This window comes from Sus scrofa, chromosome 2 (assembly GCF_000003025.6).
Source record: "Sus scrofa isolate TJ Tabasco breed Duroc chromosome 2, Sscrofa11.1, whole genome shotgun sequence".
Taxonomy (NCBI): domain Eukaryota; kingdom Metazoa; phylum Chordata; class Mammalia; order Artiodactyla; family Suidae; genus Sus; species Sus scrofa.
In genome coordinates, this window is record NC_010444.4 from 115,075,934 (window position 1) to 115,101,466 (window position 25,533).

General features: G+C 36.6%; 1 long non-coding RNA gene across 4 annotated transcripts in view; it reads left to right on the forward strand.

The window, feature by feature from the left end:
- Window positions 1-25,533, forward strand: part of LOC100626591 — a 194,701-nt gene that overhangs the window by 145,789 nt on the left and 23,379 nt on the right. For 3 of the 4 annotated variants that reach the window (XR_002341849.1, XR_002341850.1, XR_001307127.2), the window contains one exon: window positions 24,829-25,033. The exons of the other annotated variant lie outside the window; for it this stretch is intronic. This is a non-coding gene — a long non-coding RNA (uncharacterized LOC100626591). The remainder of the gene's footprint in view (window positions 1-24,828; window positions 25,034-25,533) is intronic. 4 annotated transcript variants of the gene reach the window in all.

Below are 25,533 nucleotides of genomic sequence, written 5' to 3' on the forward strand. Positions count from 1 at the left end.
TTTGTGTTGCTTTGTTGGGCCAATTTTACCCACTGTTTCATTCAGATCACTAGATAGTAACACAAAAATATGCATCAAATACTCTAAAATATGATCTTTACCCCTGAAATTTGTAAAACATCACATACAAATAAACTTGAGGTTTATAGAACTACTGCGTGCTTATATTTCACAAACACAAAGATTCTGATATATTCTATTTCACACAATTCACATCAAGAAAGAAAAATGTATATATTTATTTATAATGCTCCATTATTGAATATATTCCTTATAAGAGAAATTTTTGTTTTTATTAATTATCATTTAGAATCTAATCTCCCTTTTATAATTTTGCATGTCTGATAAATCAGAGAAATTCCCACCTTCTGTCTTACTGACTCTGTACTTTCAATGTCTCCCTTTCTTTTTCTTTTTAATTTTTTTCTCACATAATCATATTCCTAATGCTGCATTTATTTTGCTTTTTAAAATTGAAATATAGTTGATGTACTGAATCATGTTAGTTTCAGGTATACTACATAGTGATTTGACATTTGCATACATAATAAAAATAATTACCACAATAAGTCAATAAGTTTAGTAACCACTTGTCCCCATGCAAAGTTATTAAAGTATTATTAACCATATTCCTTTTGCTGTAATATTGCATCCCTGTGAGTTATTTGTACTTGGAGGCTTGTACCTATTAATCTTTTTCAAATATTTTGCCCCCCTTACTCTCTCTCCATTGGCAACCATCCATTTCTATTCTGTATCTATGACTCTGTTTCATTTTTGTTTTGCTTTGTGTTTTAGATTCTACATTTAAGTGAAATCATAGAGTGTCTTTTTCCATCTGACTTTTTTTTTTTTTTTTTTTTTTTTGGTCTTTTTAGGGCAGTACTCGCAGCATATGGAGTTTCCCAGGATAGGGGTTTAATTGGAGCTGTTGTGGCTGGCCTACACCACATTCACAGCAATACCAAATCCAAGCAGCATCTGTGACCTGCGCCACAGCTCACAGCAATGCCGGATTGTTGAACCACTGAGTGAGGCCAGGGATTGAACCTGCATCTTTATGGATGCTAGTTGCATTCCTTTCCATTGAGCTGTAGTGGGAACTCCTGACTTATTTTACTTAGCATAATATGCTCTAGATCCATCCATGTTGCAAAAGTCAAGATTTACAATTCCACCAGCAGTGCATGCAAATTCTCTTTTCTCCACATCCTCACTAACACCAGCTATTCGTTGTCTTTTTAATAATAGCCATTCTGACACATGTGAGGTAATATCATTACAGTTTTGATTTTCATTTTCCTGATGATTGAAAAAGTTGAGCATCTTTTTATGTATCTGTTGGCCATCAGGATGTCTGGATATCTTCTTTGGAAAAATGTCTATTTAGATCTCAGCCCATTTTTTAATCAGGGTTTTTTTTTTTTTGATGTTGAGTTGTATGAGTGCTTTGTATATTTTTGACATTAATTGCTTAGAATAGATCAATTGCAAACGTATTCTCCCATTCAGTAGGTGGCTTTTTCTTTTCGTTGATAATTTCCTTCACTTTGTAAAAGCTTTTTAGTTTGATATAGTCCCATTTGTTATTTTTGCTTTTGTTTCCCTTGCCTGAGGAGACAGATTTTAAAAAAAAATTGCTAAAAACAATGTCAAAGAACTTACTGTATAAGTTTTCTTCTAGGAGTTTTATGGTATCAGGTCTTAATTTTTTTTTTTTTTTTTTTTTTTTGGTAGGGCCGCACCCATGGCATATGGAAATTCCCAGGCTAGGGGTCCAATCAGAGCTGCAGCTGCTGGCCTACACCACAGCCACAGCAATGCCAGATCTGTGCCATGTCCGCAACCCTACACCACAGCTCATGGCAACACTGGATCTTTAACCCACTGAGAAGGCCAGGAGTTGAACCTGTGTCCTCATGGATACTAGTCAGGTTCATTTCCGCTGAGCTATGACAGGAACTACCAGGTCTTAAATTTTTTCCTTAATCCATTTTGAGTTTATTTTTGCATAGGAGAAAGTAGTCCAGACTGATTATTTTCCATGTAGTTGTCCGGTTTTCCCAAACCATTTATTGAAGAGATTGTCTTTTCTCCATTGTGTGTTCTTACTTCCTTTGCCATGGATAAGTTGACCATATTATTGTGCATTTATTTCTGGACTCTATTCTGCTCCAGTGATTTCTGCCAATACCATATGGCTTTTATTACTATAGTTTTGTAGCTTAGCTTGAAATCGGGGGAGGATACCTCCAAGTATGTTCTTTTTCCTCAGGATTGCTTTCACTATTTGAGGCCATTTTTTTTATCCCATACAAATTTTGGAATTATTTGTTCTAGCTCTGTGAAAAATGTTATTGGGGTTACATTAAATCTGTACATTGCCTTGAGTAGTACGGTCATTTTCACAATACTCAATATTCAATCTACCGTCATATTATATCTTTCTATTTGTGTCATTTCTAACTTCTTTCAATGTCTTATAGTTTTCAGAGTATAAATCTTTGGTTTTTTTACCTCTTTAGTTAGATTTATTACTGGATACTTTATTCTTTTTGATGCAGTTTTTGTTGTTTTGTTTTGTTTTTGCCATAGTGACTTGATGTGGGATCTCAGTTCCCAGACCAGAGGTTGAACATGGACCACAGCAGTGAAAGCAGAGTCCTAACCACTGAACTACCAGGGAACTTCCCTGATGCAATTTTAAATAGAATTGTTTTCTTCATTTCTCTGACAGTTCATTATTAGTATGTGGAAATATAATATTTCTGTATATTAATATAAGATTCCTGTATATTAATTTTTTGTCATGCAACTTTATTGAAATCATTTATTCTACTAGTTTTTTTTGTGGTGTCTTTAGGATTTTTCTATGTATATATTCTATATATTCAGTATCATGTCTTCAGCAAACAGTGACTATTATACTTCTTCCTTTCCAGTTTGGATTCCCTTTATTTCTTTTACTTGTCTGATTACTGTGGCTGGCTGGGACTTCAATACAGTGTTGAATAAAAGTGGTAATAATAGGAATCCTTGTCTTGTTCCTGTGCTTTCACCTTTTCACTGTTGAATATGATGTTAGATGTGGGCTTAACATTTATGGCCTTTGTTTTGTTGAGATATGTTCCCTCAATACCCTCTCAAAGCTATAAAGATACATCCAATTAATATTACTATATAAAGCAGTGAAATTAAGTCAACTATCATTCAAAATATGTATACAATTAAAATACATAACAAGAATAGCATTTAAGTCAAGAGAGAAGAAACAGAGGTGCTGTTGTAAGGTTCCGAAAGTGTCACGGAAAAAGAATGAGAGTAACAAGGAATATTAGACTTTGGTAAGTATAGAAGGCATGTTTAAACTAGTGAAATCACTGACAGAAGAGTAAAGGAGTGTAGAACTACTGAGTTAATAGAAAAATGTAATACTAAAAGATAAGCAATCCAAAATGACCCAAGAAAGGAGAGAAAAATAAACAGAATGTAGGCAAGAAAAATAGAAAACATTTAATAAGACAGATTTATTTATTTTTGTTTTAATTCTACTTTTTATTATTCAACATTTTATACATAATAAATGCAAAGTTTCTACTTCCACGGTAAGGAAAATAGATCTGCACAGAGGCTCAGTAGGAGCCTAGCCCCATGTTTACTTATTTTTTTATTACTCAATGAATTTTATTACATTTATAGTTGTGTATATGAATTTTGGAGATTAATCCCTTGTCAGTCATTTCATTTGCAAATATTTTCTCCCATTCTGTGGGTTCTCTTTTCATTTTGTTTAGGGTTTCCTTTGCTGTGCAGAAACTTTTAAGTTTCATTAAGTCCATGTGTTTATTTTTTTTTATTGTCATTACTCTAGGAGGTGGATCTGAGAAGATGTTGCTGCTGTTTATGTCAGAGAGTGTTTGGCTTATGTTTTCCTCTAAGAGTTTTATAGTATCTGGACTTACATCTAGGTCTCTAATTGATTTTGAGTTTCTTTTTGTGTATGGTGTTAGGAAGTGATCTAATTTCATTCTTTTACGTGTGGCTGTCCAGTTTTCCCAGCACCACTTACTGAAAGGGCTGTCTTTTCTCCATTGAATATTCTTGCCTCCTTTGTCATAGATTAATTGACTGTAGGTGTGTGGGTTTAATTCTGGGCTTTCTATCCTGTTCCACTGATCTATATTTCTGTCTTTGTACCAGTACCATATGGTTTTGATGACTGTTGCTTTGTAGTAGAGTCAGGGAGCCTGTTTGCCCCAGCTCCATTTTTCTTTCTCAGAATGGGTTTGGCTATTCTGGGTCTTTTGTGCTTCCAAACAAGCTTTAAAATATTTTGTTCGAGTCCTGTGAAAAATGTCCTTGGTAATTTGATAGGGATTGCACTGAATCAGTAGATTGCCTTGGGTAGTATAGTCATTTTGATAATAGTGACTCTTCCAGTCCAAGAGCATGGTATGTATGTCTTTCCATCTGTTTGTGTCATCTTTGATTTTTTTCATCAGCATTGTATAGTTTTCAGAGTACAGCTCTTTTGTCTCTTTAGGTAGGTTTATTCCTGAGTGTTTAATTCTTTTCAATGAGATGGTAAATGGGATTGTTTCCCTAATTTCTCTTTCTGATCTTTCGTTGTCAGTATATAGAAAAGCAGTCGATTTCCGTGAATTTATTTTGTATCCTGTGACCTTACCAAATTCACCGATGAGCTTTAACAGTTTTCTGGTAGAGTCTTTCAGATTCTCTAGGTATAGTATCATGTAATCTGCATGATAAGTGACAGTTTTACTTCTTCCTTTCCAATTTGGATTCCTTTTATTTCTTTTTCTTCTCTGATTGCCATGGCTAGGACTTCCAAAACTATGTTGAATAGTAGTGGCCAGAGTGGACATCCTTATCTTGTTCCTGATATCAGTGGGAATTCTGTCAGCTTTTCACCACTGAGAATGATGATAGCTCTGGGTTTATCATATATGGCCTTTATTATCTTGAGGTAGGTTCCCTCTATGCCCACGTTTTAAAAAGTTTATTTATTTTTATTACTCAAATGAATTTATCACATCTGTAGTTACATAATGATCATCACAATAACCCAAGCACATCCCCCCACCCCCCCAAACTGTCTACTCTGGAGACCATAAGTTTTTCAGTGTCTGTGAGTCAGCATCTGTTCTGCAAAGAAGTTCAGTCTGTCCTTTTTTCAGATTCCACATGTCAGTGAAAGCATTTGATGCTGGTGTCTCATTGTATGGCTGACTACGCTTAGCATGATAATTTCTAGGTCCATCCATGTTGCTAAAAATGCTGGTATTTCGTTCCTTTTAATGGCTGAGTTATATTCCATTGTGTATAGGAACCACATCTTCTGGGTCCACTCCTCTGTCGATGGACACTGAGGTTGTTTCCATGTCTTGGCTATTGAAAAGAGTGTTGCAATGAACATCGGAGTACATATGTCTTTGCGAGTCATGGTTTTCTCTGGGTAGATGCCCAGGAGTGGGATTGCTGGATCGAATGGTAGTTCTATGTTTAGTTTTCTGAGGCATCTCCATACTGCTTTCCACAGTGGTTGCACCCATTTACAATCCCCGCAACAGTGTACTAGGGTTCCTTTTTCTCCACACCCTCTCCAGGACTTATTGTTTGTAGACTTTTGGATGCTGGCCATTCTGGCTGGTGTAAGGTGGTACCTCAGAGTGGTTTTGATTTGCATTTTTCTAATAATGAGTGATGCTGAACATCTTTTCATGTGTTTTTTGTCCGTCTGTATGTCTTCTTTGGAGAAGTGTCTGTTTAGATCTTCTGCCCATTTTTTGATGCGGTTGTTTGTTTGTTTGTTTTTTTTTTTTTGGTATGGAGCTGCAGAAGGTGTTTATAAATTTTGGAGATGAATCCCTTGTCCATTGATTCACTTGCAAAGATTTTCTCCCATTCTGTGGGTTGTCTTTTCATGTTGTTTAGGGTTTCCTTTGCTGTGCAGAAACTTTAAAGTCCCATTTGTTTATTTTTGTTTTTATTGTCAATATTCTTTTTTTTTTTTTTTTTTTTTTTTTTGTCTTTTTGCTATTTCTTGGGCTGCTCTTGAGGCTTATGGAGGTTCCCAGGCTAGGGGTCTAATCGGAGCTGTAGCTGCCGGCCTATGCCAGAGCCACAGCAACCTGGGATCCGAGCCACATCTGCAACCTACACCACAGCTCACGGCAACGCCTGATCATTAACCCACTGAGCAAGTGCAAGGACCGAACCCGCAACCTCATGGTTCTTAGTTGGATTCGTTAACCGTTGTGCCACGAACGGAAACTCCCCATTTTGAGTTTATTTTTGTGTGTGGTGTTAGGGAGTGTCCTAATTTCATTCTTTTCCATGTGGCTGTCCAGTTTTCCCAGCACCACTTATTGAACAAGCTGTCCTTTCTCCATTGAATATTCTTGCCTCCTTTGTCATGGATTAGTTGGCTGTAGGTGCATGAATTGAATTCTGGAATGCCCACTTTCTGAAGGTTTGTTTTTTTTTATCGGAAATGGGTGTTGGATTTTTGTCAAAGGCTTTTCGGCATCTATTGAGAGGATCATATGGTTTTTATTCTTCAGGTTGTTAATGTGGTGTATCACACTGTTGGATTTGCGGATATTGAAGAACCCTTGCATCCCTGGGATAAATCCCACTTGATCATGATGTACAATCCTTTTAATGTACTGTTGGATGTGGTTTGCTAGTATTTTGTTGAGGATTTTTGCATCTACATTCGTCAGTGAAATTGGCCTGTAATTTTCTTTTTTTGTGGTATCTTTGCCTGCTTTTAGTATCAGGGTGATGTTGGCCTCATAGAATGAGTTTGGGAGTGCTCCTTCCTCTGCAATTTTTTGGAATGGTTTCAGAGGGATAGGCATTAGCTCTTCTCTAAGTGTTTGATAGAATTCTTCTGTGAAGCCATCTGGTTCTGGACTTTGTCAGAAGTTTTTTAAGCGCAGTTTCAATTTCAGTCCTTGTGATTAGTCTGTTCATCTTTTCTGCTTCATCTTGGTTTAGTCTTGGAAGATTGTACTTTTCTATGAATTTGTCCATTTCTGGGTTTTCCATTTTATAGGCATATAGTTGCATGTAGTAGTCTCTTATGATCCTTTGTATTTCTGTGGTGTCGGTTGTTACTTCCCTTTTTTCATTCTTAATTTTGCTGATTTGACTCCTCTTTTTTTCTTGAGAAGTTTGGCTGAGGGTTTATCAATTTTGTTGATCTTTTCAAAGAACCAGCTTTTCGTTTCATTGATCTTTTTTATGCTTTTCTTCATTTCTATTTCATTGTTTTCTGTGCTGATCTTTATGATTTCTTTCCTTCTGCTAACTTTAGGTCTTTTCTGTTCTTCTCTCTCTAGGTGCTTTAGATGTAAAGTTAAGTTTTTTATCTGTGCCTTTTCTTGTTTCCTGAGATAGGCTTGTACTGCTGTAAACTTCCCTCTTAGAACTGCTTTTGCTGAATCCCATAGGTTTTGGAGTGTCTTACCTTGTTGTCATTAGCTTCTAGGTATTTTTTTTTACTTTCCTCTTTGATTTCTTCAGTGATGCATTAGTTGTTTAGTAGCATGTTGTTTAGTCTCCACATGTTTGAGTTTTTTGCATTTTTTTCTTGTTATTGATTTTCAGTCGTATAGCATTGTGGTCGGAAAAGATGCTTGATGTAATTACAATTTTCTTGAAGTTACCATGACTTGATTTGTAGCCCAAAATGTGATCAATCTTACAGAATGTTCCATGTGCACTTGAGAATAATGTAGATTCTGCTGCTTTTGATGTAATGTCCTATAAACATCTATGAAGTCCATCTGGTCTAATGCTTCCTTCAGGGCATGTGTTTCCTTGTTGCTTTTCTGTCTGGATGATCTATACATTGCTGTAAGTGGGGTGTTAAAGTCCCCCACTATTATTGTGTTATTGACAATTTCTCCTTTTAAGGTTTTTGCCAGTTACCTTATATATTGTGGTGATCCTATGTTGGGTGCATAGATATTTAAAACTGTTACATCTTCTTGGATTAATCCTTTGATCATTATGTAGTGTTATTCCTTGTCCCTTAAAATTTTCTTCATTTTAAGGTCAATTTTGTCTGATAGAGTATTGCTACTCCAGCTTTCTTTTGATTCCCATTGGCATGGAATATTTTCTTCTGTCCTCTCACCTTTAATTTGTATGTGTCCCTAGAAGTGAAGTGGGTCTTTTGAAGATAGCATATATATACTTCTTGTTTTTGTATCCATTCATCCAGTTCATCCAGTCTATGTCTTTGGTCAGGACATTTAGTCCATTTACATTTTAGATTTTTGGTTTGCAGTTGCCCTGAAGTTTTGATATAGGAGTCTATATAAATACCAGATTGTTTTAAGTTGTTGGTCTCTTAATTGCAGGTACATCTCCAGTGTCCTGCATTTGTACCATCCTCTTCTCATGATTTCCGATTTTGATAGCATAATTGTGTGTGGATGATTTCATACCTTTACTGCATATATGCCTTTACTGGTGAGCCTTGTTATTTGTGGTATTTTTGTTTCTAAGTGTGGCCTTTTCTTTTCTTCCTGGAGAAGTTCCTTTAGTATTTGTTGTAAAGCTGGTTTAGAGTTGCTGAATTCGCTTAGCTTTTGCTTATCTATAAAGCTTTTGATTTCTCCTTCATATCTGAATGAGAGCCTTGCTGGGTAAAATAGTCTTTACTGGAGGTTGTAATTTTGTTATTTTTATGAGAGAAGTTGAGCTCCAGTCATTCTATTCTGCCATTCAATAAGACAGATTTAATTGGAAATATATGAGTCATGATGTTAATTGTAAATGAACTATCTGACACCATCAGAAAATAAAGATTGTGAGACTAGATTAAGAGACAAGTATATGCTGCTTACAAGTGATGCACAGAAAATAGAGGATATGGAATATTTGAAAACAGAGGGTAAAAATATATAATACAGATGCGAACAAGAAAGCTGATTTTGTTAGATTAATATAAAATAAAGGCAAGAAATATTATTAAAGACAATTTATTATTTTATAATGATACAATAATTTCATTAGTAAGGGGTAGTAATTCTAAATGTGTATGTTTTGTACAGTAAATATTGATGAAACTAAAGGGAGAAATTTTCAAATCACATTCTCAGCAGCATATTTTATCATACCTTTCTGCTACTATATATTTAAGAAACAACTACAATCTCAAAAAAGGAAAAAGAAAAAAACCGAGGAAAAATGGGGGGGAAGGGGAAAGTATGTCTTGCCAACTCAGTTTATAAAGCTAGAAAATCTCGATATCAACTCCTGACAGGGACATTAAAAGAAAAATTATAGGTCAACCTCACCCATAAACATGGAAGTAAAACTTTTTACATGACATTTTATCAAGTCACATCAAGAAATACTTAAAAATTACAATATTCCATGACTAAGTTGGCTTTGTTTTAAGAAGGCAAAGTTGATAGAATATGTGAAAGCCAATCAGTGTAAATTATTAAAGTAACAGAATAAAAAAGAAAATGCATATATAATCTAAAGAGATGTAAAAAACATTTTTGGAAAAATATACATTCATTATGGAAAAATGTAGAAACTGATGACTAGAAGAGACCTCCCTTAACTCTGATAAAAAAAATTTAATGATTAGCTTTAATGATAATGAATCCTTCTGAAATCAGTATCAAGACAAGGAGATTCAATAGAGTTCTTTCTATTCAAATTCATTGTGAAGATTAAAATAAGTAAATTAAGCCATGGATGCATAAATAAAATGGTATGAAAAAATAAAAATACAATTTATTGTTTCTAGTTAATGGCTGCATTTCTACATAAAATTTAAAAACTACTTACCAAGTTCCAAAACACACTTGTTAGTATTTTGATTATGACTACATTAATTCTTTAAATCAGTTTAGAAAAAATCAGAAGCTTTACTGAGTATTTCAACCTATGAAATGTTTTATCTATCCATTTATTTAGATCATATTTTATTCTGTTAATTCTCATTTTACATATTTTGAAAAAATAATTTTAGATGTAAATATTTTCTTGGTGAATTTAATTTATTATTATGATATCTTTTTTGATATCCCTAATAATGTTTTCTCTTAATAGTCTAATTTCTCAGATATTAATGTAGCTATATCAGTTTTCCTTTGCTTAGTATTTCTAGGGTCTTTCTATTTTATTTCAAGTTTTTTGTTTCTTTATGTTTTAGATGTCTTGTAATAGGATAGACTTGTAATTTTCTTTATGTAGTCTGATCATATTTTTCTTACAATTGAAGCACTTAGTTCATTTATATGTAATATAATAGGTCTTTATTTAAATTGAAATGTACCATTTTTTTTTCTTTTCTTTTTTTTTTTTTATTTTATTTTCCCACTGTACAGCAAGGGGGTCAGGTTATCCTTACATGTATACATTACAATTACAGTTTTTCCCCCACCATTTCTTCTGTTGCAACATGAGTATCTAGACATAGTTCTCAATGCTATTCAGCGGGATCTCCTTGTAAATCTATTCTAGGTTGTGTCTGATAAGCCCAAGCTCCCGATCCCTCCCACTCCCTCCCCCTCCCATCAGGCAACCACAAGTCTCTTCTCCAAGTCCATGATTTTCTTTTCTGAGGAGATGTTCATTTGTGCTGGATATTAGATTCCAGTTATAAGTGATATCATATGGTATTTGTCTTTGTCTTTCTGGCTCATTTCACTCAGGATGAGATTCTCTAGTTCCATCCATGTTGCTGCAAATGGCATGATGTCATCCTTTTTTATGGCTGAGTAGTATTCCATTGTGTATATATACCACCTCTTCCGAATCCAATCCTCTGTTGATGGACATTTGGGTTGTTTCCATGTCCTGGCTATTGTGAATAGGGCTGCAATGAACATGCGGGTGCATGTGTCTCTTTTAAGTAGAGCTTTGTCCGGATAGATGCCCAAGAGTGGGATTGCAGGGTCATATGGAAGTTCTATGTATAGATTTCTAAGGTATCTCCAAACTGTTCTCCATAGTGGCTGTACCAGTTGACATTCCCACCAGCAGTGCAGGAGGGTTCCCTTTTCTCCACAGCCCCTCCAGCACTTGTTATTTGTGGATTTATTAATGATGGCCATTCTGACTGGTGTGAGGTGGTATCTCATGGTAGTTTTGATTTGCATGAAATGTACCATTTTTAACAGTGCATTCTATTTGCCTGTCTTGTTTTGTATATCGGTTTCCTTTCTTTCTTTCTCTAGCTTTTTGAGACATGATTGACCTATAACATTGTGTAAGTTTAAATTGTACATTATGATTTGATATATGTATATGTTGAAAAATGATTATCATAATAATGTAAATGTAACATTGCAAACCATATATCTGATAAAGGGCGTCATATCTAAAATACACAGAGAACTTATACAACTTAATATAAACAAAATAGTCTGATTAGAAAATTGGCAGAGGACCTGAATGGATAGTTTTCCAAAGAAGACACACAAATAGCCAACAGGTGCATAAAAAGTGTTCAATATCAGTAATCATCAGGAAAATTCACATTAAGACCACAATGAGCTATAAACTCACATCTGTTAAATGGCTACTGTCAAAAAGACAAGGAATAAGTACAGGAGAGGATGTGGAGGAAAGAGAACCCTTGTGCACTGTTGATAGGAATGTCATTGGTATGGCCACTATGAAAAAGGGTATGGCGGTTCCTCAAAAAATTAAAACTGGAACTATCATACGATCCAGGAACTCCACTCTGGGTATTTATCTGAAGAAAAGGAAAACATCAACTCAAAAAAATACAGGCAACCCATGTTCATTTCAGCATAATTTATAATATAGTAATATTATATATATATATATATATATATACACACACACACACACATACATATACATATATAAACACAAAGCACTCAGTGGAACATTGTTCATCTGTAAATAAGAATGACATCTTTCCATTTGTGACAACCTGGATGGACATTGAGGGAATTATGTTAAGTGAAATAAGTTAGAGAAGGACAAATATCATATGACCTTACTTAACATGTGGAATCTAAAACAAAAACAACAACAAAAAAATGAACTCATAGATAACAAAATACAGATTAGCGGTCGCCAGTTTTATGGGAGGGTGGATGAGGGGAGTTGGTGAAATGGATAAAGGTGATCACAGGTACAAACTCCCAATTAAAAAAAAAGTTTGTGATATAATGTGAAGCATGGTGACTATGGCTAATAATACTGCATCACGTATTTGAAAGTTATTAAAAGAGTAGATCTTGATCCAATCATCTATCAGTGCACATTTGGGTTGATTCCATGTCTTGGCTATTGTGAATAGTGCTGCAGTGAACATGCGGGTGCATGTGTCTTTTTTAAGTAGAGTTTTGTCCGGATATACGCCCAAGAGTGGGATTGCTGGGTCATATGGTAGTTCTAATTTTCTAAGGTACCTCCATACTGTTCTCTGTAGTGGTTGTACCAGCTTACATTCCCACCAACAGTGCCGGAGGGTTCCCTTTTCTCCACACCCTCTCCAGCATTTGTTATTTGTGGACTTATTAATGATGGCCATTCTGACTGGTGTGAGGTGGTATTTCCTGGTAGTTTTGATTTGCATTTCTCTAATAATCATTGATGTTGAGCATTGTTTCATGTGCTTGTTGGCCATCTGTATATCTTCCTTGGAGAAATGTCTCTTCAGGGCCTTTGCCCATCTTTCAATTGAGTTGTATAAGTTGTTTGTATATTTTAGAGATTAGTCCCTTGTCCATTGCATAATTTTAAACTATATTCTCCCATTCTGTAAGCTGCCTTTTTGTTTTCTTTTTGGTTTCCTTTGCTGTGCAAAAACTTGTCAGTTTGATTAGGTTCCATTGGTTTATATTTGCTTTTATTTCTGTTGCTTTGTGAGACTGACCTGAGAAAACATTTGTAAGGTTGATGTCAGAGAATGTTTTGCCTATGTTCTCTTCTAGGAGTTTGGTGGTGTCTTGTCTTATATTTAATTCTTTAAGCCATTTTGACTTTATTTTCGTGCATGGGGTGAGGGTGTGTTCTAGTTTCATTGATTTGCATGCAGCTGTCTAGGTTTCCCATCTATACTTGCTGAAAAAACTGTCTTTTTCCCATTTTATATTCTTGCCTCCTTTGTCAAAGATTAATTGAAGATGTGGTATATATACACAATGGAAAACTACTCAGCCATAAAAAAGAACAAAATAATGCCATTTGCAGCAACATGGATGGAACTAGAGACTCTCATTCTGAGTGAAGTAAGTCAGAAAGAGAAAGACAAATACCATATGATATCACTATATCTGGAATCTAATATATGGCACAAAGGAACCTTTCCACAGAAGATAAAATCATGGACTTGGAGAATAGACCTGTGGTTGCCAAGGGGGAAGGGGAGGAAGTGGGAGGGACTGGGAGCTTGGGGTAAATAGATGCAGAATGTTGACTTCGGGATGGATTAGCAGTGGGATCTGGCAGTGTAGAACTGGGAACTCTGTCTAGTCATTTATGATGGAACATGTAATGTGAGAAAGAAGAATGTATACATGTATGTGTAACTGGGTCACCATGCTGTGCAGTATAAAAAACATATATATAAAGAAATAAAAATTAAAAAAAGAGTAGATCTTAAAAGTTCTCCTCATAAGAAAAGAAATTTTTGTAACTATATATCATAATGAATGTTAACTAGATCCATTATGGTGACATTTTGCAATATATACAAGTGTAGAGTCATTACATTGTACACCAAAAACATACAACGTTATATGTCAATTATTCCTCAATTAAAAAAAAAAAGAGTAGATGAGGGCATAAGCATGCACAGAGGGGAAAGACCATGTGAAAACATCAGGAGGAGATGGCCATCTACAAGCCAAGGAGAGAGGCTTTAGAAGGAACTGTCACTGCCAACACCTTGATCTTAGTCTTCTATCCTGCAGGACTGTGTCAAAACAAATATCTGTTGCTTAAGAAAAAACAAAAACCAGCACAACTACTTTTTCCTTAAGGTAGCTATCAGACTACTGAATGAATTTAAAGCTATGTCACAGTTTACATATTGTTAGTGTTAATTCCAGCCATCTAACCAGAAAATAATATAGCCCTTAGTGCTAGTGCAATTAAAATTCTGATCCAGGAGTAGTATGCCTGTTGAGAGACTGAGAGACAATAAATTCAGTTCAGTGACTGTTTTTGCATGTAAAATGACCCCTCAGCATTGACCCTGAAATGAAATCAAGTTGAAAATTGATTGGAAACAATCAGTTGGGATAGTTATAACCTATTTATTCATGACTTTATAGTTACTAAGAAATTAGAGGTTGTTTCTCTCATCACTATATCTCTAATATGACAAATCCCTGTAAATGTTCTAGGACTAAGTAGGGAAGCACCAAAATAGGATGCAGGTGATGTGGTTCATCATGTGTCGGTGTTAGTTTTCTGTGCCTTGCATCTTATCCCCAGTCCTCATCTGCAGAATATAATTATGCAAAGAATCTTGGCACAAAAAATGACTCTGGAGGTTCTGGGAGGATATTTGGCTCTTTCTATTGATTTGAGATTCCTAGTGAAATCACCTTACCAACCTGGCCATGAAAGTCCGTGGGTGAGGGGATGATAAGATGGTGGTCAAAGAGATGTTGTGAGCAAGAAAGAAAATAACAGAGGAATGCTTAGTCTTTGGTTCACTTGCAGCTTGTAAGAAAAGGCAAAACCTGTGACAAAGACGGTTTTAGAAAGAAGCTTAGATTACTCATTAGAAACTAAAATCAGTCAGGTTTCAGAATGCTAAGGGAACTCAAGTGTTTTGAAATTGGTAGATTTGTGGAAATTTTATAGTGTTGCAGGTCAGAATGTCTTACTTGTCTTTGCATCAGATACACCTGAAATGTAGGAAGCATTCAATAAATCTTGTGGAAAGGGAAAGGCAGGGGAGGGGACCATTTGTTTGTAAGGTTGCATAAAAATTCCTCAAACTAGCTAAAAGGGTATTTAAAATAAAGATCAGATTGTAAGTAAAGTAAAATCTTTATTTGTCATCTTTGGGATGTATGTTTGGAAATGCACCTTTTTTGAGCAAAGGGCAGAAGGGTATCAGTGAATGTGTATGTACTGGAAATGTCAAATCTTTGAGAGCAAATATAATTAATTTGTAGCCATAAGAGTCTGGTTAATGTGCTACCATGATTTATAATATAAGTGGAAGTCATCAGTGACTGGCCTGGAAAGTGGTAGTTTAAAAAGGAAGTTTACAATTCCCATTGGGTGTTGCTATATAAAATTTTGTCCTTATCTACATTCCCACAGATAGAAAGTATCTTCACATTTTTCAGTTGTTAGGTTTTCTGGAAATGGAACCAAATCTGGCAACATAGTAATACTATACCATTTTCATGAGGCTTACCCAAAGAGTTGGTACATGTATAGTTATGAGTGTTGTTTTGAAAAACTGAAATCATTGTTAATGGGCTGTTAATAATTAAACAATTATTTTTAATGATTGTTAATTATTAAATTCACTGAGTATATTGTCAGTTAATGAAGCTGGTAAATTCACAGAAAAATGTTATGCACTCCTTTTTCTTTTAGGTCTTAAAAACATGCTTCCTAGAGTACACATTCCCCTTAAATAGGCTCCCTAATTCATGGGAATAAAATGAAAAAACATTTAAAAATTCCTCAAAGAACATTTGTTCTCAAAGAAACTTTGGCATTTCCAGTCATATACGCATTCACTGATGTACTTCTGCTCTTTGCTCAGAAAAGAAACATTTCCATACATCTATTCCACAGATGACAAAGCCTTTAGGATATGATGATGCCCAAACAAGAAAAAATAAATTACAAGCAGACAATAAAAGTATATTCCTGATTCTAGCTCTTTTTTGTTTAGAAAATTGTATTTACATTTACTAGAATCATATAATGACTCATTTAATTTACATGATTGGCTCCTTACCTCTTTCAAAATAGATTTGACTGAAGGATTTGATCACTATGACAGCCATGATCCACCTGCATCTCTGTGGCTACCTGTCATGCACTGTGTAGACAGAGATGACATGCCATATGATGATAGTTTATTAGATATTAGATGGCTAGTTTGAGGAGAAATTTATGGTCTCAGAGTTCCTTTTGGCCTAACTGTTAAGGGTCAGGAGTTGTCACTGCTGTGGCTTGGGTCACTGCTGTGGCAATGGGTTTAGTCCTTAGCCCAGGAACTTTTGCTTGCCATGCAAAGAAATGTATGATCCCACTGTTATGAAGCTATAGGAATGAAATGAGGCAGAGGAATGTTACATGAACCATTAATTTATTTGCTAATGTTATCTCCATATTTGAGCATAATCCCCGACATAGTTGAAATAAAGGACAATTTAATAAGAAACGTATAAATGAAAAAAGGATGGAAGAGGTTTAGCTGACATTAGACTTTCAGATGAGAATGCAAGATGTAGTCTTCATGGAATTTGATATCTTGTAAGAAACAGGTAAGTGAAAGACATCCTGATTCCAGCTGTTGATTTGAGTTTGGTAAAGGGCAGTACTTATAAGTTCAGGGAGGCTAACAAGCCTCACTCCAGATGATTTGTTCATCATTTCATGACTCCAAAACCAAAGGCGATGAGGTCTGGGATGGGGAGAAGGATATTGGCAACATCAAGGTAGAGTTCCAAGTTTTTAAAAACCCAATTATTTTATCATTTTTAAGTGTATACTTTTAAAACCCAGGTATTGTAACAATATATAGTAACATGAAGAAAAGTGTACATCTCATAAACAAACAGTTCCATGAGTGTTCACTAACTGACCATGTAGGAAGAACTACCTCAGTAGAGTGTTAGCTCGATGCTGCCCAGAACCGCGTAGGGATATGGCAGTGAGTCCGCTCCTGCACGGACCTTCACTGCACCCCCTCACCCCAAATCCCCCATTGGTCTGCTAAACTGATATACCCATTTCAGTATAAACATGTCACATTTCCAGCATCCTTCTCACTGTATTGGGTTATTTGCGTTTGAGTGTCAATATTTGTCCCTATTGATTAAAGTTTGTACCCAGAAAGAGAAAGAAAGCATTACTACCAAGCACTCCAAGAAATCCTTTTTGTGCACCATTCTAGTCATTATTTATCCCTCTCCATCAAGGAAGCCACTGTCATAATTTCTAACATCCTAAAGCAGTTTTGCCTGTATTTATACATTATAAGAATGAAATCATACAATATGCGCTCTTTTGTGTCTGCCTTTATCTATTTATTTTTTGCTTATTATATCTGGGGGAATTTATTCATGTTATATCCCACAGTTCATTTTTATTTCTGTATAGTAACCCATTATTTTTATATAATACATTTTATAGATCCATTCTCTTTGGCTTATTTCTAGCTTTTGTCAATTACAAATAGCATTGCTGTAAACATTATTGTGGTCCTTTGGTGCACATTTCTGTTGGGTGTGTAGCTAGGAGTGGAATTATTGGATCATAGTCTGTATTTATTTATTTTTCTAGATGCTGTCAAATATCTTTCCAAGGGGTTTATAGGTCACCAATTGTTGAAAAGGAATCTTCTTCAGCTTATAGTTTAGGCAAGTGGAGACCCAGATGAAGGCTGCACACTAAGATTTGTTAAATGTCTTTAGGGTCCTTAGGAATTCATGTGTCAAAGCCCATTATCAGATGGGGAAGTACTGTGAGGAGGTACAGCTCAACTGAGAAATGCTGTGAAACTCTGACAAATAATATGAGGAAACAGCATCCTGAATCTCAGATGAGTGATAATGGCACAAGCTGCAGAGGGAATTGCCTGTGGTCAGCATCTTGGCCTAATTAGGTATGTGGTATATTAAGTGACTCTAGCTATTGTGCAGACTTGGGCCCACACCTTAACTGGGGACCTCAGAGAGTTAATTTCCTATCCATCCCTGCATGGCTCTTTGTGACTGAGGGCAACTCACTAACCATCACCTTAAATGCACCAGGTCCTTTCACATCTGTGAGTCCAAATACCCCCATTCTCTGAGAAAGAAGCAGGTTTCTCTCCATCTCAGTCTAAGACTTTGTTCCCCATATCCTTCCCACCATATTGACTGTGAGAACATCCATTCCTTTTTAGTCAAAAAACCCACTTGGTAGTTTGGCCTGGTTAGTTTATAGCCTAAGAAATTATACAGTTTTTCTTAAAATGTGAGTTGTTTAATCTCATCCATGTTATAGTCTGAAAATGTTTCAATGAGTTTAATTTTGAAATCCATAGACAAGGGAAACAGAAACCTTATACTTTGATGTTTTACTCCATACAAAGTTTTGTCAATTTCAGGGTGAGTAAACTGAGTCTGAGATAGTCAGGTGATGAGAGGTCCACACCTTCTTCAAATTAAGGAAGGATGCACTCTTCATGGAGAGCAGCAGGTTGATGGTGTATATTGTATTCCTGCAGGCTCCCTCTTGTCTCTCTGCTCTGTCCTTGGCATAAGAGGAAAGGCCAGTATACTCCATGTCCCACATATATGGCTCTTTCCCACAACAGGATTTGTATAAAAAATTTTTCCCTCATCAGGAGGAAAGTTGGGGTGCAAATGTCATCTCATTTAGTCTTGTGTCAAACTGAGTATCCCCCTAGTGGGAAAGTGGCATTTAAGAAATGAAGGAGGAGTTCCTGCCATGGCGCAGCAGAAATAAATCTGACTAGGAACCATGGGGTTGCAGATTTGATCCCTGGCCTCACTCAGTGGGTTGAGGATCCAGCGTTGCTGCAAGCTGTGGTGTAGATTGAAGACACAGCTTGGATCCTGTGTTGCTGTGGCTCTGGCATAGGCCGATGGCTATAGCTCTGATTCAACCCCTAGCCTGGGAGCCTCCATATGCCACAGGTATAGCCCTAAAAAGACAAAAAAAAAAAAAAAAAAAAAAAAAGAAAGAAAGAAAAAGAAAAAAGAAAAGAAAGAAAGAAATGAAGGAGGTGGTAGTTGGGAGATTCAAATGACTCATTTGAACAGTCTAACCAATGATTAATATATAGGCTTTGGCATCAGGAAGCCCTTGGTTTTAATTAGTGTTAATCCTGGCTCTACCAGTTACTACTTGAATAAATTGAGTAATTTGTTTAACTAGATGAGTAACTATAGTAACATGTTTAACTAGTTGAGTAACCATGTATTTGCCCTCTGAATTTCCTGTCCTTGCCTGAGAGAAGTCAGCATAATGTGCATCAAGTAATTATGCTAAATAGTACATCCAGATGGGTGATGGAGTGGTCTGCCCTAGATGCACTTGTGGGAGGTGCACAGCCTGAGGAGTGTTAAAGAAAATAATAATATGTACTGAAGGTTGGATTATAACTTATTACCACTATGCACCATCAATTCTGGAAAATTTCAATAATAAAGTACTCCACCCTGCCAGATAACCCACTGCCATCATTTCTGCCTGTGTATACCACTGAGTAATTAGAAGATATTAATCTCTCTTACAAGAGAGAGATTAATATGTGTACATATTTTCTTGAATGTCCAAAAGAGATTGGATGTTAAGACAGTCTCAGCCCTAGTTTTTCGGCTCTGTTTGGGTGTATAAAAATTAAAAGTAAAGTGTATAGAGGACCTCATTTCTTTTATGTGAAGATACACACCACAGCTGCAGATTAATTCTTGAGCTTCGGTCTGTTAAAACCTCCATAGCATAATTTAATGGAGAAAATAAATTCAATTTAAAATTATCTCTTGACAAAACAATCTGATGTCATTAATTACAATATTCCAAGTCTTTCTTCCCAAAGAATAACATTGTTCATCTTCTGTATTCTGGAGGACACAGGGATTTGTATACTCTCAGAGAAATAACTCAATTAGCTCAAAAAAAGTATTCACTATTAAACAATTAAAATAAGTATTTTCGGAAGGTAACTTTGTGTCTTCCTTCTCGATTGTGATTCAAAGGCATAATTAGCTGTGAGAGGAAACAATGCAGTTATCACTCAGAAGAGCTCTCACATTAATCTTTTATTAGATGAAATATGCTTTCTTTTTTTTCCTTGTTTTTCACCCTGCAGACAGAGTGTATTCAAATAGACCTTAATGCCTAACTTTCCTTCCTTTCATTTTCATGGATCTAGATTGGGATTGATGTTCATACTTTTTCTTCTCTTGAGAAGAAATTTTATCTTTTACTGTCAACTTTATTGGCAAGTCCATTGTACCTACATAAATTCTACAGCACATCTAGAATGCCCATTTAGTTGATGCTTTCTCCCACTTTGGTTGCATGGGCAATCAGCTGTGTAAAGAGTGAAAATCCTAATTCCAAATGAAAAATCAAAAGTACTTCACAATTTTTTGGTGCTGTCTTCTTTTTCCTCTAGGCACTGAAGCACTGATATTATTCCTGCCCTGTGTTGATATAACATTATGTTTTCTAAACCTAAGTAGCTATCTGGTGTTTTACTTGAAGACACAAGTGTTAGAATTTACTTTTCTTATAAATTCTAGACGGACAAGAGTATAAAATAAAAATTATTTAAAATGTCCAATGAATGCTTTATTGTGAGAAATGAGAACCTCCAAGTTTTGAGCAAACATAGCTCTTTTGATAGTTCCCATTCATTTTATGTATTTATTTTGTCTTTTTGCCATTTCTTGGGCTGCTCTCGCAGCTTATGGAGGTTCCCAGGCTAGGGGTAGAATTGGAGCCATAGCTGCCGGCCTACGCCAGAGCCACAGCAATGTGGGATCCGAGCCGCGTCTGCAACCTACACCACAGCTCACGGCAATGTCAGATCCTTAACCCACTGAGCAGGGCCAGGGATCGAACCCGAATCCTCATGGTTCCTAGTCAGATTCGTTAACCACTGAGCCACGACGGGAACTCCCATTCCTTTTCATTTTATCAGAGATTATTTTTACTTTCCATCACTTAGCCATTGGGCCATTTGAGCCAAAAGTTATCTATTTCTCTAGCATGATCCCCTTGAAAGAAAAAAAAAAAATCCCCAATTTGACACCAACCTCATTTCTTCAATGATAATTTTAGTGACTTCAGTGCATTCTCAGGTGCATGCATTAGGGGCTGCAGACCCTCTTTGCCTGCCCTATTCAGCTAGCTAAATGCCTATTAGATTTTAGTCAAGCCATACCACTAGAGGAGTGAAAATCAGAACTGGCTTTCCTATTGTCAGTTAGTCTCACACATTCATTTCAGAGTGAAAATTTGATACCACTTTCCCATTATTCCAATTTTTGTTTTTCTCTATTTCTAGAGTAGAAATTGATTTTTACCTTTGGAGTATTCTATCATAGAAGGAATAAAACATTTTGAATCAAGAATTTTTATTTGTAGCTTTCAAATATTATTTAATGGTACAAACTGTTTTAGAAGTCTACAACCAGACTAAATCTTATGCATATATTTGAAACAAAAGCTGAGGTTTCCATAATATATCTCCCCCTAAAGTTTCCTCACAAATCTGGTAAGGATATAAGCAGTAGAACGAGATAACTTTGACTTTCTGTTTTATCGTTATCTTATTTTTAAGAAAGAATGGAAGAGGTGGAGCCAGTCATCAAATAAATGATAGCTTCTCAGATGGAGAGCCTTAATGCTTGTCTTCCTAGACGTTACTGCTGTGTGGATAAAATAGAAAATATGGTACTGCTCCTATTCTGATGGTACCACAACCTACATCCAGGATGCCTATGACAGTGGTAAAAACATAAGTATTTACTCTTGACTATTCCCTACAAAACTCATATGGAGGCATATTGCATGCTTGCTGCATCAAGCTAGAAAAAGAGGAAAGGACATGGAGAATCGTGTATGCAATGGTTTGAGGTTCAGATTTGGCAGTGGGAAATACCACTTCCCTTCATAGTGCATTGGCTTAAAAGGCATAAACGACTAAACCTAACTGTAGGGGAAACTGGAAACATATTCTAGTTGTGAAAGGAAGAAGAAAAGCTTGATTTTTAAACTAGCTATTAATTGCTCTGGAGCATGAGGTAATTTTGAAAACTTCATGTAGACAAGAAATGGTAGAAGGAAAGAGTAGAAGCCAGGAGTCCAGTTGGATGACTGTTAAAGTAGTACAGCCAGAAAATGATGGTGCCTGGGACTAGAGAGAGGAAAGTGTTGAGAAACTCTTGGGCTCAGGATATATTTTGAAGATAGAGTCAAGAGGCTTGGTGATAGGTTAGATACAAGATCATGAGAAAAGAGAAAAATCAAAGATTATTATCGAGGTTTGGGCATTAGCAAGTAGACAAAGGATAGTGCCAGTTCTTGAAATGAGAGAGACATGGGGAGATTTTTGGTTCAGGGGTGAGAAATCAAGTATTCTGTTTTAAAGCTTGCTATCAGAGGGAGTTCCCTTTGTGGCTCAGTGGTTAACGAACCCAACTGAGGATGCAGGTTTGATTCCTGGCCTCGCACAGTGGGTTAAGGATCCAGTATTGCTGTGAGCTGTGGTGTAGGTCACAGACATGGCTAAGATCTGGTGTTGCTTTGGCTGTGACATAGACTGGCAGCTGCAGCTCCAATTCAACGCCTCGCCTGGGAACCTCCATATGCCATGAATATGGCCCTAAAAAGCAAAAAAAACTTCCTATTAAATATCAAGAAGGTAGTTGTGTAAATGAATCTGAAACTAAGAGGAGTAAGTGATGGTAATAGACAAGTGGAGGTCATGACTGTATACAGCAAACTGGATGAGGTTATTTCGGTAGGAAATAACCATTTTAGAATGGAGTTGGGGTCTCATTAAGAGAATGATCAAGTCAACATTACGAGAAGTTCCATATGAATTTTATATTTCTGAAGCTGAAGAGTTTTTCAAGAAGAAAAATGTGTTCACTTTGTCAAAAATTATTGTACTGGGGGAGATGGGATTAAGATGGTGGAATAGAAGGACTGGAGCTCAACTTCTCTCATAAAAATAACAAAATTACAACCAAATGCTGAGCAACCTTCAACCAAATAGACTGGAAACTTTCAAAAAGATGTTTTACTCCAGAAGACAAAGAGGAGGCCATATCAAGAGGTAGGAAGGGTGATTACATGATGTAAACAACCCCATACCTCCTGGATGGAAGCCCCACAGACTGGAAAGTAACTGTATCACAGAGACTCACCTACAGGAGTGAGAGTTCTGAGCCCCACATCAAGTTCCCACACCTGGGGATCTGGCATTGGCAGAAAGAGCCCCCAGATCATCTGGCATTGAAGGCCAGGGAGCTTGTGTGCAGGAGCTCCACAAGACTGGGGGAAACAGAGACCCCCCATTCTTGAAAGGCGCATACAGACTTTCACAAGCACTGGGTCCCAGGACAAAGCAAAGTCTCCATAGGAATCTGGATCTGACCTGACTACAGTTCCTGGAGGATCTCCTGGGAAAACAAGGGGTGACTGCGGCTTGTTCTGGGGGAAGGACATTGGAGGCAAATCTCTTGGGAATATTCATCAGCATGCATTTATCTGGAGGTGGCCATTTTGGGAAAATCTGGCCCCACCCATCAGCACTGGGAAGCCCCAGGCCAAATAATAATCCAGGTGGGATCACAGCCCCACCCATCAGTAAACAGGCTGCCTAGAGACCTGCCAGGCACACAGCCCTCTAATCCCATCCAGAGACAAAGCCCCACCTACCAGTGAGCAGGCACCAGTCCCTCCCATTGGAAAGCATACAGCAAACCCTCATACCAACTTCAGCCACAAGGAGGGTGGACACCAGAAGTAAGAGAGCCTATGACTATTTTCTGCAAAAAGTTCACCACACCAAAAACCTATAAAAATGAAAAGAGAGAGAACTATAACTTAGATAAGAAAAAAAACAAAAACAGAAAAGTAGTTAACTGATCAGGAGATTATCAGCCTCCAGAAAAAAAGACTTTAGACTGTTGATGCTAAAGATGATGCAAGACACTGGAAATAAGCTGGAGACAAAGATTGATAATTTACAGGAAACACTGAGCAAAGAAATACAAGATTTAAAACTTAAGCAAGCAGAGATGCAAAATACAATAGTTGAATTAAAAAAAAATTCATTAGAAGTAGCCAACAGCAGAATATAGGGGGCAGAAGAAAGAATAAGCAAGGTGGAGGACAGACTAGTAGAAATCACTGATGCAGAACAGAAAAGAGAAAAAAGATTGAAAAGAAATAATGAGCATCTCAGAGGACTCTGGGGCAACATTAAATGCAGCCCTTTCAGTAAGTGGTGCTGGGAAAACTGGACAGCCACATGTAAAAGAATGAAATTAGATCACTTCCTAACACCATACACAAAAATAAACTCAAAATCAATTAGAGACCTAGATATAAGATCAGATACTATAAAACTCTTAGAGCAAAACATAAGCCAAAACTCAGAAAACTTTAAAAGTAGGATGTATTATAGCATGTTTATATGTTATTAGAAGTGCTCTTGGCCACAACAGTAGGAATTTTGATGTGGGAGGAAGAGGGAACACATTTCTTGAATAGGTGAGAGAGTGTGATCCAGTGCACATTTTAAAAAATTGACCTTTGAAAATTGGCATGGACAGGACAAAAATTGAAATAGTATGTCACCACCGTCTGTGGATATATAGATCCCTATTGGCTCATAGATGTAATGCTGGGAAAATAAGTCTTTTTTCCTTGATTGTGTCCTTTTTGAATTAAATAAGAAATGAAGTCAGCAGCAAAGAGTGAGGAGGGATGGTTACATATTTGAGAAGAGAAAAAGTTCCCTGTATATGAAGTGATGTATGGATCTACATAAGTGTGCTCCAAGTACTGAGTTCTTTGTGACATTGTTGTTGCCTGTACCTGTACCCTCTCCTTTAGTTACTAGAGATTTGGGACAGATGAATAGAATGGATGGACTTTTGAAGGCTCTTTTGGACTGAAGATTGTATTATCCAGTTTTTCTCTTTTTGTACCAACTCTTGCCTTCTGCAACAATTCAACAAGGATTTATTGCATTCCATTATCTGAAGACATAATTTCTGCCCTCAAGGAGTTGACAGTCCTATTCATTCCATCCGTGGAGGTGAGATACTTTTTAGGATTACTATGTCAGAGTTTTAAAAAATACTGAAGACAGATTGGCACCTGCTATGATCTGAATATGTCCTTCGAAATTTGTATGTTGACATCCTAGTGCTCAACATGGTGGTATTAGGAGGTGCATTCTTGAGGAGGTGATTTCCGATTTCCATGTGCTCACCAAGTAGGTTACTGAAGCATGTGCAGCTACTCTAGCAGACAATAGCCCTCAGGTTCCCCGGGCTATCCCCTTGTGCAGGTTTAAAGTGGAGTGTTTTCACTGAAACACTTCCTCATGAACAGCTGTCCTTGGAACCCTAAAAAGTAAGTTTTTGATAAGTTGCTGATGGTGGATTTTCACCCTACTAAGAAACCACAGCAACTTCTCTGTCATCAGTGAGCCATAGATGTGTCTTCTCTAATGAAGTCTGGATCTTAGCTCTGGGGCAGCTGCTTTGGGTACCCAATCTCAGCCTGAAGACTGTTCCTTAAATGGACTATTGC